Source organism: Tursiops truncatus, chromosome 17, assembly GCF_011762595.2.
Source record: "Tursiops truncatus isolate mTurTru1 chromosome 17, mTurTru1.mat.Y, whole genome shotgun sequence".
In the NCBI taxonomy this organism is placed as follows: Eukaryota; Metazoa; Chordata; class Mammalia; order Artiodactyla; family Delphinidae; genus Tursiops; species Tursiops truncatus.
Genome location: NC_047050.1, coordinates 7,843,011 through 7,861,667, shown reverse-complemented (window position 1 = coordinate 7,861,667; position 18,657 = coordinate 7,843,011). Strand labels below are relative to the sequence as shown.

The following is an 18,657-nucleotide window of genomic DNA, read 5'->3' as shown; positions in this document are numbered from 1 at the left end:
AATGCCAAGTATATGCACAGTTTTCTGGAAGACTTGGGCATAATTTCTACCTCTGATCAGTCTCACTGTGCAGACGATTTTGCATGTAACAGAGACATTTTTTTTTTTTTTAGCTTGAATCAGGCTAAGGAGAAAAACACTGCGGCCTTTTATAAGGGAAAGTGTCTCCCCAAGGAAATAATTGAAGGCCCCAATTGCTCAACTCTTTCAAAAGAGACTGTACAAAGTTCTCCTGAAAATACTGTGGGGAATAATTCTGTGTCAGCTGGGGAATTGGCTCGATGATCTAATAGGTCTTTGCCCTTGCTCTAATTTCTATGATTCATGTGTGACTTATTTAATTGTTATCATCTATTGCAGATATATAAAAGAATGCTTTTATTCTAAAAAAAAAAAATCTAAATTCAAATCATCTTTAATATCACACCAAGTTCTTACTCCCATCAGCCTTCAGAACATTGACATATTAACTTTTTGACCTGTCTTGAACCCTCCCGCTACCTCCCAGGATACAAAAAGTACATCTGCAGAGCTGCTGGGTGTTCTGGGGAGCCCTCACCCCACAGTGCATTGAAAACAAGCTTGGGAGAACTAAGGGTTAAGTGAAGTCCCCTAGGAATTCCAATCTGTTGCAGGCTGCTCATTCAGAGGCTGCCTGGGGCCTAGGTGTAACCACAGCTAGGCAAACAATGCCTAACTGCCTTATCCTCAGCAGCACTTAGCATTTATTATGGTCAGAAAACCACCTGTTACTTGGGAGAGATTCAAAAGAAGTATGGGCCATAATTAAAGCAAAAATGAATAAAAACATATTGCGAATCACTACCCAACCCCCAGGCAGATGTGTGATTTAACTGTGGGCTTGATCTATGCTATTAATTTGGAATTAAAAATAACAGACAACAAAACACAGACCCAACCAAGGCCCTGCCCTGCCCTGGGGTTTTGTTTCTTTCCAAGGCCGTGACAGTTGTGGTTAGTAACCCACTGCCAGCAGAGATGGCTGCAAACCTGAATGGTGTCTGGCAGCTGGCAGCCAATCGGAATCAAACGCACCCCTGCACCAGTGTGACTACCCATAACTGAAGTTGAAGGAGCGAGTAGGGTTTCCATCCTCCCACACTGCCGGAGGCTCTCTCACGGAGGCCTTTTAACCCTGCCCAAGCCAACAGATCTTTTACCCTAGGAGAATCACACCTGACCACCTGGGTCCCGCCAGGAGATACTTCAGGCATCTCACTGGGGAACATCTGAAAACACACTTCTCCGACCGACCGTCAGCAGGATTGCAGTCAAACACAGAACATCGCATGGGAGGGTCAATGGCGGGGGTGGGGGGTGGGGGGGTTGGCTTCTACTTGCAGGTTCTGTTTGGCGGCTCCTGGTTTGTTTTTAAGGCTCTGATTCCACCTCTTTAAGCTCCTGTGAAATCTTCTGGTAGAACCAGGCTCTAGAGGGGGTGAAGGAAAGGGCAGAGGGGGTGTGAGGTGAAGGAGAGAGGGGCAAAGCAATTTTGTGGCACCCGGGTGTTCCTAATTTTGTATAAAACATTACTCTTAAAAGAATTCAGAACTCGGTTGACATCCAAGCAAATGTGCGAAAACTGGGAAAAGACAAGCTAGCGTTCATTTCAAAAGTTGAAAGCATCGCTTTGATTTGCAATGATCTTTAATCTACCTCTTTCACCACAAAGAAACACTGCAAAGAAAGGAGCCCCAAATGTCACGAAATGAAGCCTGCCGATGTTCTGTTGGCATATATTTTAATTCTTGAACAATTACCCTGCCATATACGTTTATTCTTGAATGTTATATACTGACACATTAAATTTTGGAGTTGAAAGAGAAAATGACACACGTAAATACACCCAAATACAGAGCCGACTTTACAGTGTAGTCTACTACTCTGCGTGAGTGTGTGTGTGTGTGTGTGTGCACCACAGTAAATCTGTGAAAAGTTAAAAGAATGGCTTGTTTATTGAAGTTGACTTCGAATCACCCTCAAGGACTTTGAATATACATGTTCATGCCCTGAAAAAGTTTTGGGTTCGTCTTTTCTGGGATATGCTATCGTCTATATTTAGGATGTAATCTCTAAACTAGCAAACATAAGGGGTGCTGATGCGAATTTGTACTTGAGGGTGGCCTTTATGCGGCTGCAATCCTATTGCTGCCCTTAGATGGCTCCTCCATTGCCTTTCAAATTAATTACACACTGTCATTAATTCAAACCTGCCCAAATACGGCCCCAAACGTCTTTTCTGGATTCACCTGCATTACTCTACAAAATCCATGGCGGCCACAGATGACTCCTGGGAGCGTCACAAAGCTCGCTTCCATCTCTTTACCTCTCTGTCTCTGCTCCCCCTATTTCCTCCTCTGGAAATGCCCTTCCCAACCAATTCTAGTTGAAAACTCATGCCAAGGATCATTTCCTGGATACCTTGACTATGTCGTAGTCATCACTGTATCCCCAGCACCCAATGACGTGGCAAGGGGTAAAGACTCCATAGGCATTGAATGAACGGATTTCACATCCTTTTCAAAAATTGGTGTTTTAATTAAGCTTTTTCCTATCCCTCTGCCTACTGGACCCCAGAGTTCGGTGCTGGAATTCTCTCGTGGGACTTCCCATACTGTATCTGGTATCACAGTCACTTGCCTGCCCCTCGTCCCCCAGCCCCTCCCTCCAGTCCCTCCATGGTGGTCTCCATGTCTTGCTGACTATCTGTTGAAGTATTCATCCACATGCCTTCCATGGGCCTCATACTCACTCAGTGTTTAACAACAATAATAATATCTAACTCTGCAACAGTGCAGAAAATTGTACAAAGCACTTTCACATTTATTATCTCATTTTATCCCTGCAATAAGGATACAAAATAGGAAGGACCATCATTTGAAAGATAATAATGGGTAATACTTATTGAGAGCTTACTTCAGGCCAGGCATGTCAAATACATGACTTTGTTGAACCCTCACAACCCCATGAGGACAGCCCTATTTTTGTCCTCATTTTACAGAGGAAGAGCCTGTGGCCTATGTTGGCTCAGTAAAGGCCAAGGGCACCCAGCTGGGAAGTGGCAGAGCTGGGGCTGGTCCGGCTCCAGAGTCCAGGCACGTCGTCACTAGCCCTACCTGAAGCTTAGAGAGGTCGTCAGGAAAACTCAGAGCTACAAATGTCTCAGTTCTCCCACTACACTCTACTGCCCCTTCTCTCCTCTGGAAAGGACTCTGGCGACAAAAAAAAAAAAAAAAAGAACTGAACATAGTTTGAAAGCTGAATCTGATTAGCAGGATAGTGGTTAAAAGCACTGATTCTGGAACCAGAAATCCTGGGTTCAAAGTCCAGCTCCACCACTTCCCAGGAGTGTGGCGTTGGGCAAGCTGGTTATTTCCCCTGTGTCTTCTATCTCCATCTGTACAATGGGGCAGTGAAAGCATCACCCCTTAAGGGTGCTGTGAGGATTAAGTTAGTTAATACGTGAAGAACAGGAGGAATGGCGCCCTGCCCCTCTCGGTGGGGCTCTGAAGCCAATGGATGGTTCCAAACGGCTTCGCTTGGCTTCCAGGATCTCTGTGTGCTAGAACCACTTCTAAACCTTCAAAGGAATGATTTCCCTCCACACAGAACAGGCCCTCACATCGTAAGCCCGGTATAATGGCGTGGTGGGCACTCTAGCATCTCCGCAGCCTCGTGTGTGTACGAGAGAGCCGACCGGGGCTGGAAGTGAAGCCTCCTGCCAGGGAGACGGTCTCCTGGTCTAATGTGCCCCCAGCCCACCGCCCTGCGAGAATCCAGCCCATTAGGAAGAAACTAATGGCCACGCAGATGCTCACTTTGCCCTGGCTTCACACATGCGCCTCCAGATGGGCCTGACACTCTACACCATCCTGGTTTCCATTTGTGCGCACTTAACCCAACTAAAAGGCCCCCAGCGGCGCCGCCTGCACACGCTCCCAAGCCCTCTTAGCCACCCAGCTCTCTACTTCCAGCTCTCTGCTTCTCTTTTTCCTTGTTTCCTTCTATTTCTCTGTCTCTCTGAGCTTCTCTCTCTCCACCTCTCTTTCCCTGTTTGAGTTTTGCTTCTGCTTTCTCTTTCTCTCTCTCTCTCTCTCTCTCTGTCTCTCTCACTTACACACACACCCCCCATGACATGCTAACTGGGCTCCCAGGAGAGTGTGCCTCACCCATACAGGCAGACGTGAACAGAGATGGTGAGAAAGGACGCACTTCACACCTGTCAACTAAGCTCAATCGCCTATTGTGTGAAAATAGCCCGGTGCCCAGGAACAGGAGCCTGGCTGGCTCAGGCCCAGCCTCGGCTGTCCCTCCGAAGTGGGCCCGGGGAACAAATGCTCCTCGTGTTCTCCGTGGGTGAGAGCATCTCCTGGAGTGTCCCAGGAGCAGGTGTGGGCCCCTCCATAGCGTGGATGCAGGGGCCAGTTCCCAGTGAGCTCACAGGACTGTATGTACTGCAGTTGGTCAGCTCTTTTTACAAAATTCCAATTACATAGCTAAAGGACAAAAATCACATAAGGAGGAAATAGGTGACATCCCAGCACTCATGTCACTGGAGTATGTCAGCGGCAAGGAAATGTCTTGGGGCTGGACTGGCCATAATAGGAAAGAAATATGACCCAAAACAAAGGTGTCTCTATTAATATATTACTTGTGATTTCAAATGGTCTGCCAACTGGAACAGAGCCCATCGAGAGGGAAAGCGGGATGTCACCATGAGGGAAGGTGGGAATATTTTTAAGGGTAAGCTGAGATCCAAGTCTTCATCTATCATTTGATGCCCTTGACAATTATCTGAGGGCCCACAGTGTTGAAAGCATGGTACCAGCTTTCAGAGGTTGTCCCCCAGCCTCACGGAGCTTACAGTTCAGAGGAGAATAAGGACAAGCGATCAAGAAGCACCCACGTTGTGTGTGGAGTGTCACGGGCACGGGAGTCCAGGGTATGAACATGGAAAGTAAGCGGGGGCCGGGGAGGGACCAGAGTTGAGCAGGAAAGGCCTCCCAAAGGACATGGCACAGAAGCTGAGTCCTGCCGCATGAGTAGAGTTAACGGCAGAGGGAAGGATGAAGGGTTCCAGGTGAAAGGGACAGACAGTGCCAAGGTCAGAAGGGAGAGAAGCTGGAGAGGGGGGGGAAGCCAGATGACAACGGGTCTGATGGGCCCGTTAAGGAATCTGGGTCTCATCCTCAGGTCAATGGGAAGTTATTAAAGGGTTTTAAGTGGGGTGTAATGTGACCAGAATTGCACTTCGGACGCATTGCTCTGACTCCGGTGGAAAGAGAAGAACCTTGGCAGCAGAAGACAGCTGTAGTGAGACACCGGAGAGCATGAAGGAATCAAGTGGCATTTAGGAGGCAAATCAATAGGGCTTGACGGCTGATTGTCTGAGAGGCTGTTAGGAGAAGGGGTCAAGGAGGACTTCTCGGCCTGTGGTGTGAAGAGTGGCACCCTTTCCTACCTCCGGGAAGATGGAGGAAGCGCAGGGTGGTCAGGAGATGATGTGTCGGTGTGGCCATGCTGACGATGCTTATGAAACGTCTGGCGCTCAGACCCTACGGTGACCCACGATCCAACTCCTGGAGTTCATGCCCTTGGGTGACCCCTTCTCCTTGAGTGTGGGCAGGACCTGTGACTTCCTTCCAGCCGACAGACTATGGCAAAGGGGATGGGACATCACTGCTGTGACTACATTACGTTATGTTACAGAAGACTCTCGCTCAGCCATCCGGAACTAGAGACTGTCCCGTGGGCTTGACGCAATGAGCCGCCATGTTGGGAAAGCCCAGGTGCTGAGGAACAGGCTGTAGACACTGAGGCTAAGCCTCCAGATGAGATCACAGCCCAACCAGCACTTTGATTTCACCCTTGTAAGACCCTGAGTAAAGGACCCAGTTAAGCCATGCCTGGACTCCTGGCCCATGAAAACCACGAGATGATAAATGTGTGTCAGTTGAAGGCACTAATCGGAAAATAACACAGTATCTAACTGGAGACAGCGAACAAGCACTTGATGTTTGGATCTGGACCACGAGACCGAGGTCAAGCCTGGAGATACACAGTTGGCAATTGTTAACGTATAGGTAGTAGCCAAAGCCATGGGAGAGAGTGCAGTGACAAGGAGAAAGTCCAGGACAGAAACTTGAGGCTCCACCAATGCAGATGACAAGCAGATGAGCAGGGGTCTCAAAGGGTTCTGAGAAAGGGTGCCCAGCACGGCAGGACAAAAACTAAGAATATGGCCGTATGAATCGCAGCTAACATTTATGAAGAACTTACCACGTGCCGGGTACTGTTCTAAGTGGATAGCAAGTATTAATCCATTTAATTCTTACAACCCTGTATGAGGCATTATCACGTTAGTACCCTTATATTACAGATGAGGCAACTGAGGTACAGACAGAAGAAGGAGCTTGCCCAAGGTCACACTGCAGAACAAGGGTTCTAACTCAGGTGGCTGCCCCCAGAGACCATGTTCTCTGTCCTCCCTCTTACACCAAATTGACTCTTCCTGTTCTGAGGAACAGAAACTGAACGCAAACTGACTTAACCATGGGATTTACCAGTTCACCGTAACTAAAACGATGAGGGGTAGAACGTGGGACATATTTCAGGCACACCTGAGGGGACAGAGGCAATGTCATCACTTCTCTCTCTCTCTCTCTCTCTCTCTCTCCCTCCTCCCTTCCACCCCTTCCTTTCTCTCTCTGTCTCTCAGCGCAGCTTCCCCTGTGTTGGCTTTATTCTCAGACACGCTCTACTGACTCCATGGCAAAGAGAGCTCCAGGCAGATCCTGACTGATGTTAATCTCCACAGAACAGTTTTTCTGCCATCACTTGCCAACCCTGAACCAATTACAGGGTCCAGGGCGATGAGTTCCCCCTCCAAATTTAGAATCAATTGAGAGATGAATGCAAGAGCCAGACAAATAGAATCCCCGTGTCAGATTTAAAGCTGGGGAGTTGGGGGGACAGCGGAATGGGGAGGATAGAGACGTGACTCAGGTGTTTGGCAAAAAATGGGCTTTTCTAATATTGCACCTAAGAAAAAAGTTACCACCAGGCGTAGGCAAAACTGGACCAGTGGGAGATGTCCCAGCAGGGGCAGAGCCTGGGACCACAGCCTGTGCAGCCAGGCCAGCCACGCACATCATCGTGCACCTGCTCTCGGGCATGGGAGAGAAGAGAGCTGAATCTCGCAGGCCCTCTCCCAAACTCACCTGTCAGATAATTCACCTCTCCACCCACCTGTCCATCTCCCCGTCCAGCAGGGAATAATGGAAAAGGAAAAAGAAATTCAAGCACAGACCTATCAGAATGGCTAAAATTTAGAAACCTGACAAAACCAAGTGCTGATGAGGACATAGAGCAACTGGAAGAATCGTCCATTACCAATGAGAGTGCAGAATAGTACAGCCACATTGGAAGACTGTTTCTTATGCAGCTAAATGAACTTTTACCACATGACCCAGCAATCCCACTCCCAAATATTTAGCCAAGAGAAAGGAAAATGTACGTCCACATGAAGATCTGTACATGAATGTTTATAGAAGTTTTACTCATAGTCACCAGAAACTGGAGACCATCCAAATGTCCCATCAACTGGTGAATGACTGCACAAACTCTAGTATCTGCACAATGGATACTATTCAGCAATTAAAAAGACCATGCCGCTGATAACACACAACAAGGTGGAAAAATCTCACAGGCATTGCACTAAGTGAAAGAAGCGAGTAGTATTTCATTTACGTGATGTTCTGAAAATGGCAAAATTATAGGAACAAAAATAAGATCACTTGTTGCCAGGTGCAGGGGATGGAGGGAGGGATTAAATACAGAGGGGGATAAGGGAACTTTCTGGGGTGATGGAAGTATTCAATACCTTGTTAATGATAGTGATTACATGACTAGATACGTTTTTGTTTTTTTTTTTAATTTCTCGAACTGTGTGTGTAAAAAGAGTGACTACTACTGCATGTAAATTAAACTCCAACAAACCTAACCTAAAACAGAACAAGAATAAACAACAAAAAACAGGGGTGTTACGCTAGTTCTCAAATTTTAACGTGTGTCAGAATCGTTTGGAGAGATTATAAAACACAGATTGCCGCGTCCCACCCAGAGTTTCTGATTCAGTGAGTCTGGGGTGGGGAATGAGAACCTGCATTCTTAACATGTTCCCAAGGGATGCTGATACCCCTGGTCCAGGGGCCACACTTCAGGAACCGCTACTTGTGAAAACCCCTCCACGTGGAAACAAGGGGCAGGAGACAAGGCTTCACTCCTAACCAGCTGTTTGAGCAGCTCGGGGCAGGTGGTGGGGTCGCTGAGGGAGACCAGCCTTTCCACAGACAGCCCCACGGGAAGACAGGGGATCTTCCAAGAGGAAAAGAGTGGGTTCTTTTTCCAAAGGTGGAGGATCAGAAGGTAAGTAGCCCCAAAACAAAGTCTACTTTGGAGATGTACCAGAGAAGCCAAAGGAAGCATTTCTACAAAAAAGGAGTGGGAAGCGCTGTCAGATGCTCAGATGGGTCAAGGAGGTAAGGACTAAGGGGATCCTGCCAGATTTCGCAGCACGGAGGCCACTGTGACCTTGGACAGACCTCCTGTAAACGGGTGCTGGTGCTGGAGCCGGAATGCAGAGGGATGGTGAGGCCAGGTGGGACCATGCAGTGAGTGGGGAGCCATAGGGACCTGTGGGGTGGGGAGGGGAGGGGAGGGAGCAAGGGGCCAGGGCACCACACTTCTTTCTTCCCACGGGAGATACTTAAGTGAGGAAAGGAGTCCGTGAATGACGAGAGGCTGAAAGTAAAGGTGGAAGAGAATGGTCATGGAGTGAAGTCCTTAAGGAGGCAGGCCAGGGAGGGACCCCGAGCGCACAGGGGACAAGTGGCTGCGGAGAAGCACGAGCAGATGGGCACCAGCAAGGAAGACGGTGCAGATGTAGGGATGTTTGTGAGTTCCGTGGAGGGAAACTGAGCGTCTTCCCATCTGATGGCTTCGATTTGCTCTGAGGAGGAGACAACGTCAGTCAAGGGAGGCCCTACAGCACTGGGTTGAGAATTCAGTCTCCAAAGTCAGAGTTCAAACCTGGTGCATAACACTGGGCGGAGGACTCCAGGGCTTGACCAACATCTATAAAACGGGGATAGCGATGGGACCTTCCTCAAGGTAAAGGTGCCTAGAACTGGGCCCGAAATGTAGCAAATGCTCAGCGAGCGTTTGCTTCCTGTGAGTGAGGGTCTTGAGGAATGAAGTAGAGACTTAACCGTAGACCTGCTAAGAGGTCACAGCTATTAAAGTTTAGCTTCCACCAAAGAAGTAAAACCCTGGTGAACCCAGTGGGCCGCGGGTCCAGGCGATCTGCAGAACGTCATCCGCGACCCTGCTCAACCTCTAACAGACGCTCCACCTTGTCTGTAAAACTCTGAGAGCCAGTGTGCACACGGGAGAGCGATTCAGAAGTCCTGGGTTCTGCTGCGGCTGCAGCCACGCCCAACTGTGGGAACGTGAGTGTTCCGGAGGCGAGGCCACTGTTGAGGTCATCTCTGAAGTTCCATCAAGACCCAACAAGTTGGTGTTTCAGAGGCTCAGAAGTGAGTCACTCGCCTACAGTGGGCACCTTCAGACGGATCCATTGTGTAAGAAACCCAGGGGGAGGGAGGGGAAGGGAGCTGGACCCGGTTAACCTGTGGAGTCCAAGGTGACTCTTCTCCCCACCCAGACCACTGGCCACTAGCCGCGGCCACAGGTCAAGGACACTGCTTCCATCTCATACAACGGAAAAAGGGAGAGCATTTTCCCCCCAAAGCATTCCTTCTCCCACTCTGTGTGCCCGAGCTGAGCCTGCATTTCCAACGACGTTTTTTCTCCTGGAATTCCTTGAGCATGATGCAGGTGTGAGTCCCAAATTAATCACAGGAAAAGCAGAACGACTCCAGTCCCTTTGTTCCTCTTCCAAAAGGTGAGGTTTTTCTGAGCTTCTGGTTTGTGTTTTTTCTTCCTTTTTTCCTCTATGACCTTTTACTTCGGGACTCACCGAACGGCAGTTACCATATTTCATCCGTCCTATGACGCACATTTCCCTCACATTCAACATCTGGGCAATGGAGATGCAGTTTACAGTCCACGGCACCTTAGCTTTGTGTAGTAGTTAAATTGCCCATCTGACAGTGTCTTTGTTTGCATGAACTATGGAAATTGTTCTTCATTGAGTGCCTCAGCGCTGGGACTTTACGTAAATGTTTTCCACGGGTCTAACCACAGCCCTGAACGCTCGATGTGATGCCCCGTATTATGAGGGAACTCGAGGAGCAGCCAGATCCAGTGACCTGCTTGAGGTCACCCGGTGCATAAATAGCAGAGCGGGATGATGCCAAGTCACCCTGCTTCCTGGAGTATTCGAGCTGGATCAGAATCGTCAACCAACCACAGCCATGAACAGTGCAGGGGAGATGAACAAGGTTCACAGGAAGATTTCAACTTACACTATACTGTAATGTATGGACATATCAAGACAGCCAGGTACACAGAAATTTAGAACCAGCCGTGGCAAGAAGCAACCAGAGGACTGTTACCTTCCCTGGGTCTCTCAGTCTTGTAAACGCGGTCACAGTGACGATGACATCTACCACTCATCAAGAAGCTGCCCATCACTGGGTCTGTGCCAAGCATTTTACCATGTTGTCTTATTTATTTTCTCACAACAGCCCCCAAAAGTAGATAGCATTGTCCTCATTAGAAACTGTTGCTTAGAGTGCTTAAGTTACTCACCCAACATTACAGATCTAGCAAGTATCAGAACTGGAATTCAACTCTGCCTGGTTGGCCCTGGGGAGCACAGAACCCCTGGGCCATTCAGCCCCATGGTCAAAGGAAGTAGACAGGATGACCTCTGAGGTCCGGTCCCTAAGAGGCAGTGGTCCTGCTTTTACAAATAAGTACACAATGGCACGATGCTTAGTGATTTGGGGTTGACGGTTCCTCCGGAAGTTAAACATAGAATGACCATGCCATCCAGCAAATCCACTGCTAAGTCTATACCCAAAAGGACTGAAAGAAGGGACTCAGACGTTTTACAGTAATGTTAGCAGCATTATCCACAATAGCCAGAAAGACGGAGGTAAAGCCAAACACCCACCAACAGAGAAGTGCTTAAACAAAACGTGATATACGTGTGTGTATATAATATATATAAAGGAACATTTTTCAGCCTTAAAAAGGAACGTCGTTTGAATATATGCTACAACATGAATGAATCTTGGACACTCTGCTAAGTGAAATAAGCCAGACAAATACTGTATGATTCCATGTACATGAGGTACCTAGAACAGGCACGTTCACAAATCCAGAAAACAGAATCGAGATTAGCTCGGGCTGGAGGGAAGGGAGGGTGGGGAGTGACTGTTTACCGGGCACAGACCTTCTGTTTGGGATGATGGGGAGGTCCTGGTGATGCGTTGTGCAGCCGGTTGCCCGACACTGTGAATGTCCTTAATGCCCCTGAACTGTGCACTTTAAAATGGTAGGTTTTATGCGGTGTCAACTCTCTCACCGTTTTTTAAAATCACCAAGGAAATGTATTGGTGACTAAGCATGCTACCCCAAATCCAGAGCAGGAAAACTCTTGAGACCTTTGTTCAGAGAGAAGGGACGAACCTCGTTCCCACAGTGTGTCAGGAGCAGCAGCGAGGGCGAGAGGGGAAAGGGGCACGCCTGGGAGGGGAAGATGCACAGGCAGAGGATGTGGGTTCTGCCAGGCGAGGCCGGGCGCACACACACCCCGAGCATCCCGGAGCAGATGGCGAGTGCTGCCACGCCAGCAAGGAACAGCGAGGGATCTCACGTCACTGAGAGATAAACCATCCTCCTCCGGTCACACGCCCGCCTTCTCACATGTCAGACAATACTGTATCCTTCCTGGAACCTGTAAATGACATCCGTGCATCCTAATTTTCACTGCAAGAAGGAAGCAGTCGACTTATGAAGTCGCTTCTCGGCCTTCAGGGGACGTGGGAGGGATCTAAAGTGTTTCCTCACATCAGATCCCCAGGGTCTGGATTACAGAGTGCTGCGCAGCCCCTGATAAATGTGCTCTGACGCGTGCTTCCTGCCAGGGGGCCGGCGGACAGGCTTTCCCGGGGGCTCCGAGAAGCTCTGTCCCCCGCAGCGAGGCTGAGGCCCCGCTCCCGGTCTCTCTGGACGCGCGCCTGCCTCCTGTTGAAACAAGCTGCACCCCGATGGGATGCTTGCACGCTGTTCTTACAGAGAAGGGAATCAAGTCCCCCGTTGAGAAGAATCTGGAAGGACTCTAGGGCTCACCCGTCTGGGCTCCTATTTGCGTGGGTGTCGTGGGCGGAGATGAGGAGGCCGATGAGACCCGGCCTGTCTCATCTGGGGAGCACGGGTGCCGAGGAAGAGCCGGCACTGGTTTCAAGATTTATCAGAAACACAAACAAAGGAAAGTATTCTCTGAAAACGTAACAAAAGCCCCAACTCAGGGTCAGAGGCTCATTTAATACCTCCAGTCCACTTCCGTGGGCCTGCGGAAATCTCAGAACCGCCCAGCTACCTCGGTGCAAAGCTTTACCTGAGCGCGGGCCTTTGGACCGTGCGCGCTGGGAAGTTGGCAGCGGCTCCCTCTCTGTGCCCAAGCTTCCTTGCTCCAAACAGGAGACACTGAAATAGGTGCCATGTCGCCACTCATTTTGCATTTATAATTTTTAATGAGAAAGGTAATATAGAACAACAATAACATTTATGAAATGGAGACAAAGTTAATTACCTCTAATCCAATTGTCCTAACAAAGGTCGCTTAGTTTTATAGTTAAGTGTTAAGTCTTAAGTGTCTTAAGTCTATAGTTAAGTGTTAAGTTATAGTTAAGTGTAAGTTAAGTCTTGCAGCATAACTGGTTCTGGAAAACACTAAAATGTTTTAGCTGTTTTTTCAGGACAAAAAATCTTATTAGTACATTTGATTTTTTTTTTCATGGTTAAGCCCTTATACTTTCTAAACTCCAAGGCCCTGTTCTGTGTCATGATGACTCTTGTGTCCTCCACAAGTCATATGCTGAAGTACTAATTCCCAATACCTCAGAAAACTGAGTATATTTGAGGAAGAGTTTTTAAAAGAGGTAATTACGTTTTCTTAAAATTACTTTATATTGGAGTATAGTTGCTTTACAATATTGTGTTAGTTTCTGCTGTACAGCAAAGTGAATCAGCTATACCTATATATATATCCCCTCTTTTTTGGATTTCCTTCCCCTTGAGGTCACCACAGAGCACTGAGTGGAGTCCCCTGTGCTATACAGTAGGTTCTCATTAGTTATCTATTTTATACACAGTAGTGTATATATGTCAATTCCCAAAGAGGTAATTAAGTTTTAAATGAGGTCATTAGGTTGGGATCTAATGGTGGGTGACTTTATAAGAAGAGGCGATTTGGACAGACACGCACAGAGGGAAGACCGGATGAGGACACAGGGAGAAGACGGCCATCTGCAGACAAAGGAGGGAGCCCTCAGAAGGAACCAACACTGCAGACATCTTGATCTCAAACTTCCAGCCTCCAGAACTGTGAGAAAATAAATGTCTGTTGTTTAAGCCCCCGAGACTGTGGTGATTTGTTCTAGCAGCCCTAACAAAGCAACACAGTGAGATATGACTCTTTCTTGGTAAACTACTGATCACACTAAATGGTCATTGACCACAAGGTCCACATAATAAAACCCAGGAAAACACACACACACACACACACACACACACACACACACACACACAATTTTAATAGCTACAGGTCTGTTACATTGTAACATGAGTGTGTTTTGCAACAATTTGTTTTGTTTTGATCCTGGAGCAGAACAGGGTCTTGCAAAGTAACCACATCCTCTCCCCCAGCTGCTTCTCCCTTCCTGCCAGCCAGCTCCACTCACATAGGTGCTTTGAGAGTGAGCCCAGCACAAGGGGTTGGGTGGGAGATCTCCCTCTATCCTGGCCTGCCTCTCCAGTCCTTTCCGAGAAGGTCTGGTGAACAGTCTGTTCATTCTGCCAAAAGGGAGAAGAGAGACAGCCCCCATACGCCGCGTGCCCGCAGTGCCTTCCGAGTGGCTGTGAGCGGGAAGCCTTCTCCCGGGCTCAGACCCCCGATCAAACCTCCAGTGACTCACCAGTGGCAGGGAGAGCAGCTCCCTTGGCCTGTGCGGCCGGCTTCCCAGCGGCACTACTGTTTGCTTTGGGGTGGAAAGCTTCAGCTTCTCCTGTCCAGACCTGATCATGGCAATGGCAGCCACACAGAGACCCGTTTACGTTGCCACCAGTACCGCTATAAACACCACCACCAAAGAGAACAGAGAGGGTTGGGCTGTTTTTCTTCAGGGGAGCAGGCCGCATGGCCCTGCAGTTTTGAGTTGGTGTAACTGGGAACCACCAAGAGTTGAATCGGTAAACACTCCACCCTTTCCTCATTCCTGCAACATTCTAAAGAGACAGTGAAGGTCAAAAGGGACACAGTTATCTCTGCACCAACTGCATGAGTTTCTGAAAACAGCTGCAGCCCAGCACCCGGATGACCTCAAGGGGTAGGAAGAGTGAATAAACGTTAGACATCGAGGTGCAGAAAAGCACCTATTATGCACAGAAGAGGACGGGGCCCGCACATCCCTGAGGTCTCGTCTATCAAACGACCAGGAACGGCACCAAGAAATTGCTAAAAGGCACAGCAGCCTGAAGGAGCATCAGTACCGACGCTGCAGTTACAACCTAGTTCAGCTTTTGCCTCAACCAGACGGTTCGTCTTCTTTCTCATGGGGAACTCTCCCATGACTACTGTCACCTCCTCTCCTTAAAGATCAGCCTCTGCATTATCACTTCCTTTGCGTTGTCACCGAGGCCACGAAAGCTAAGGGAAAGAGTGACACCCGTGTGGCCCTGCCCTTGGGTGCTTCCTCCAGCCTCCCCAGGGATGTCATTTTTTGCAGGGAATTGATGAAGGGAGTAGCCAGGCTTCCCACAGAGGCGCCGCTCTGGGCCAGCGCTGCCCTAAGGAAGTAGCTAACAGGGGAGACAGTCACCAAAGCCATCAAAGGGGCTCTAACCTTGGACTTGTTCAGAGTAGGTTTTAAGGACCGCAGTTTTAGGAGAAGGCATTGACCGGACAAAGGCAAGGGCTCTGTCTCTGTGGGCAACGCGTTCCACACACATCACCCCACCTACTCCTCACGAGTCTGTGAAATATTCATGCCCCCATTCTGCAGATGACCCGCCTTCCTTCAGGCCTCGGTTTATGCCAGCTTCTCAGTGAAGCTTCTCCTGGCCACGCTCCCTGAAATATCCACACCAGCCCCTCCTGGAACATTTCTGGTGCCTCTTCCTGCTTTGCTTTTTCACCGTACGACTTTATCACTCTCTAACATGCTAGTTTACTTACGTCTCCTATTTAATGTCGGTCTCCCCGACTCAAATATATAATTTCTATATAATCATGTATTATAAAAGCTCCATTAGGGCAGGACCATGTCTGTTCTGTTCACAGCTGTATCCCCAGCACCCAGCACAGCACTCAGCACACAGTGCAGGCTCATTCATGTCTACTGAATGAATGAATGAATGAATAAGGCAACTGAAGTTCCGGAGTTGAACCCAGCAATACAAGCTATTAAAAGGCAGAACCAGTACTGGATCTCAAATCCTGCCCCAGCACCAGGCCTCCCTTCCTGGGAGAACGGCTAAAACTGCTACATCAGCTGCGGCCTGGGAGATGGACGACCAGACAAAATGAGGCACAATAGGACCCAAAGGGGAGCAAACACATGCTGTTCGCATTTTCTTTGAGAAAGGCTAGAAAACCAAAGGCAAGATGAAGGACCCGGGAGACAACAGAAAAGTGACAGCTGATTCCAGGCGGGCAAAAGAAGAAAAACATAGGAAGATAAGGCAAAATGAAAACAGAAACAGAGCTTGGGGTGGAGAAGCCTCCTCCATCCCTGGGGCTTTCTTTAGCAGCAGATGGAGAAAGGAAAAATTCATACAGCCTCCTGGAGAGTCAGGAGAAGACAAAAAGAAAGAACAACCAACATGTAAGAGAGTGAACTTTGCGAACAGCTTAAGGAAGCCCTCAGGGCTGCGATCCCGATCGGGTAGGACTGCCAGGCATTGGGGGTGAGAAAGTCGTGGTGGGGGAGGAGGGATCCTAAATTGGGGGGTTCTCTCGGAGTGGCCTAGAGGGGGCGAGAAGTTTCACATTGAGAATGAGCCAGGTGGAACATAAGGGGGAGCTCAGCACCTCTGAACAAAACCAACCTGCACAGCCCGACTGTACAGGTCCCACCAATGAAGGGAGGTTACACTGGGCTTCAATGATGGACATTTCCAGAAACTTCAGGCTAGAATCTCCCTCTGTCCAACACCAGTGATTATAAGAAGTGGCAGACATAGTGGCTTCCCTTGGGGGATGAGCCCAGGATTCTTAAGGGAGGAGGCAACGGATTCAAAATATCACCGTGGGGCTTCCCTGGTGGCGCAGTGGTGCCTTGTTAGGAAAACACCTAACAAGAGTAAATGATGGGCAGGGGAGCACATGAGGACAGACGGGATAATGACCCGAAACTGAGAGCTGGGGACCAGGTGACACCCCAGACCAGGCCAGCTTGCTGGAAAAATCCAGCAGCCTTCCGGGAACCTGACAACTTTTGCTGGCAAGGAACTCCTGAAGGGTGGTCTCAGAACCAAGATGCAGGCATGGGTTTTACAGAGAGGCCCCAGGGCAAAATGACAAGAAGGGAGGTTGAACTTCCTGGAATCGCGTAAAGGCTTTTCCAAGTACCTCGCAGAGTGTTTACTACTCTTGGCTGGAGTAACTACCGAATTAAAAATCATCCATATGGGTGAAATGACATGATGTCTGGGATTTGCTTTAAAAAGTCTCCAGGGGACTTCCCTAGCGTTCCTGTGGTTAAGACTCCGCACTCCCGATGCAGGGGGCACGGGTTCGATCCCTGGTTGGGGAACTAAGCTGCCGCATGACACGTGGCACAGCCAAAAAATAAATGAAATGAAATAATAAAAGTCTCCAGCCCCCTGAAAGATGCGGAAGGGAATGGAAGAAACCTGATGGGCAAAATGTTATACAGTTTACATATTGAAGCTGGGTGAGGGTTACACGGGAGTTTACTATACCAGTGGCTCTCATTGCGCCCTTTGGAGACCAGCAGCAGAATCACCTGGAAACTTGCAAATTCTCAGGCGGCTGCAGGAGACCTCAGATCTACTAAATAAAAACCTCTGGGGGTGGGCCCAGCATTCTGGAGTTTTCACCAAACCTCCCAAGGCTGCTGCTCCCGTGATTCTGATGCTTGCTCAAATTTGAGACCCGCTGCGTTATACTATTTTCTTTCTCCCTCAGTGTTTGTGCAATTATTTCCATAATAAAGGCTTTAAAAAAAAAAAAACCAACCCTATGGGCATTTTTGTTGTTGAGTTGTTTATTTCTTACCTCACTTGTCTTCAATTGCCATTTAACTATTGTTTTGATCTTTTCCTGGAGCCAGAACTAAAAGCCAGGAAGCAGATGCGACTACCCCTCTCTCCCTCCCCTCCCTCCGCAGTTTGCAAATGTAAACTTCCTGTAAGAGACGCCCAGGCCGGGTACACAGCACTCACACCTGAAGAACTGGGTCTCCAAAGGGGCCCAGGAACAGCCCTCACCCCAGCCCCCCGCAGCGGGGCGAGATGCCGGGCGAGGAGACGCCTTCCAGGGGTCACCCTACAGGAGTCCGGGGCCCAGAGAAACTGCCACCCGCTGATCCTGGGGGTCAGCCGGAGCTCCCAAGAAACGTTCCCCTGGCCTGCCTCTCAAAACTGCAGCCCCTTGATCTCCGTTCTCCCTTTAGGAAGTTCTTTAGAAAGAACACCGAGAAGGGAGTGGCGGAAGCCGGGGCCGGGTCACGGGGCCGCCCCCTCCAGCATCATCCTCTTCTCCCTCCTGTTTCTGCTGCTGGGAGCACGGGCGAGGCCGGGGAGGCCTGAGTGGCCGCGGGAGGGAAAGGGTTAACAGGCCGGGGCCACCTTCCCCTCCTGGCCAGCCGGCCCCCCTCCCCCCCACGTGCTGTAAAACAATCCCAGGGTTTCCTCTTTAAGCTGTTAGCCTCAGGGGCCATTATGGGAAAGAAAGGTAGCCGGGCTCTTTTATCTGCAAGAATCCATTAAGCTTGGCCTCGGTGCCGCGGGCCGCTGTTTACGGGCAGCTTCACTAGGGCACCCTAGGGGGACCTCTCCCCAGCCAGGACGCAGGCGCACCTGTACCCCATCTCACCGCCACCACCCCTCCCCCGCTAGGAACTGGAACTCGGGAGGGGGGGAGTGGAGAGCAAGAAGCCCCCAGAGCAAACCAGAGTTCCGAGCAGTGGAGCTCCCGGTTCACACCTTCCTGTACGCCGGGGGAGGGGCACACGTGCGACGGCGAAACGGGAATTGAGCCCCTCGCGGTCTTCGACTCTCCACGCAAGTCTGCGCGCCGCCCCTCGGGTGCTGAACGCGGGCGGGAAGGCGGGCGCGGCAAGATGCGCACGTGTGCCCGTCGGTCCGCGTGTCGGTCGGTCGCCGCAACCCGCGCAGCGTGTGCGCCCGGCCCCATCCCCC

General features: G+C 49.6%; 1 long non-coding RNA gene across 1 annotated transcript in view; it reads right to left on the bottom strand.

Annotated features, from left to right (window-relative positions):
- LOC117308700 (uncharacterized) overlaps positions 1 to 15,265 on the bottom strand; it is a 70,458-nt gene extending 55,193 nt beyond the window's left edge. Inside the window, exon 1 of the long non-coding RNA XR_004522864.2 lies at positions 14,190 to 15,265. This is a non-coding gene — a long non-coding RNA (uncharacterized lncRNA). The remainder of the gene's footprint in view (positions 1 to 14,189) is intronic.
- Between the last annotated feature and the right edge of the window lie 3,392 nt (positions 15,266 to 18,657).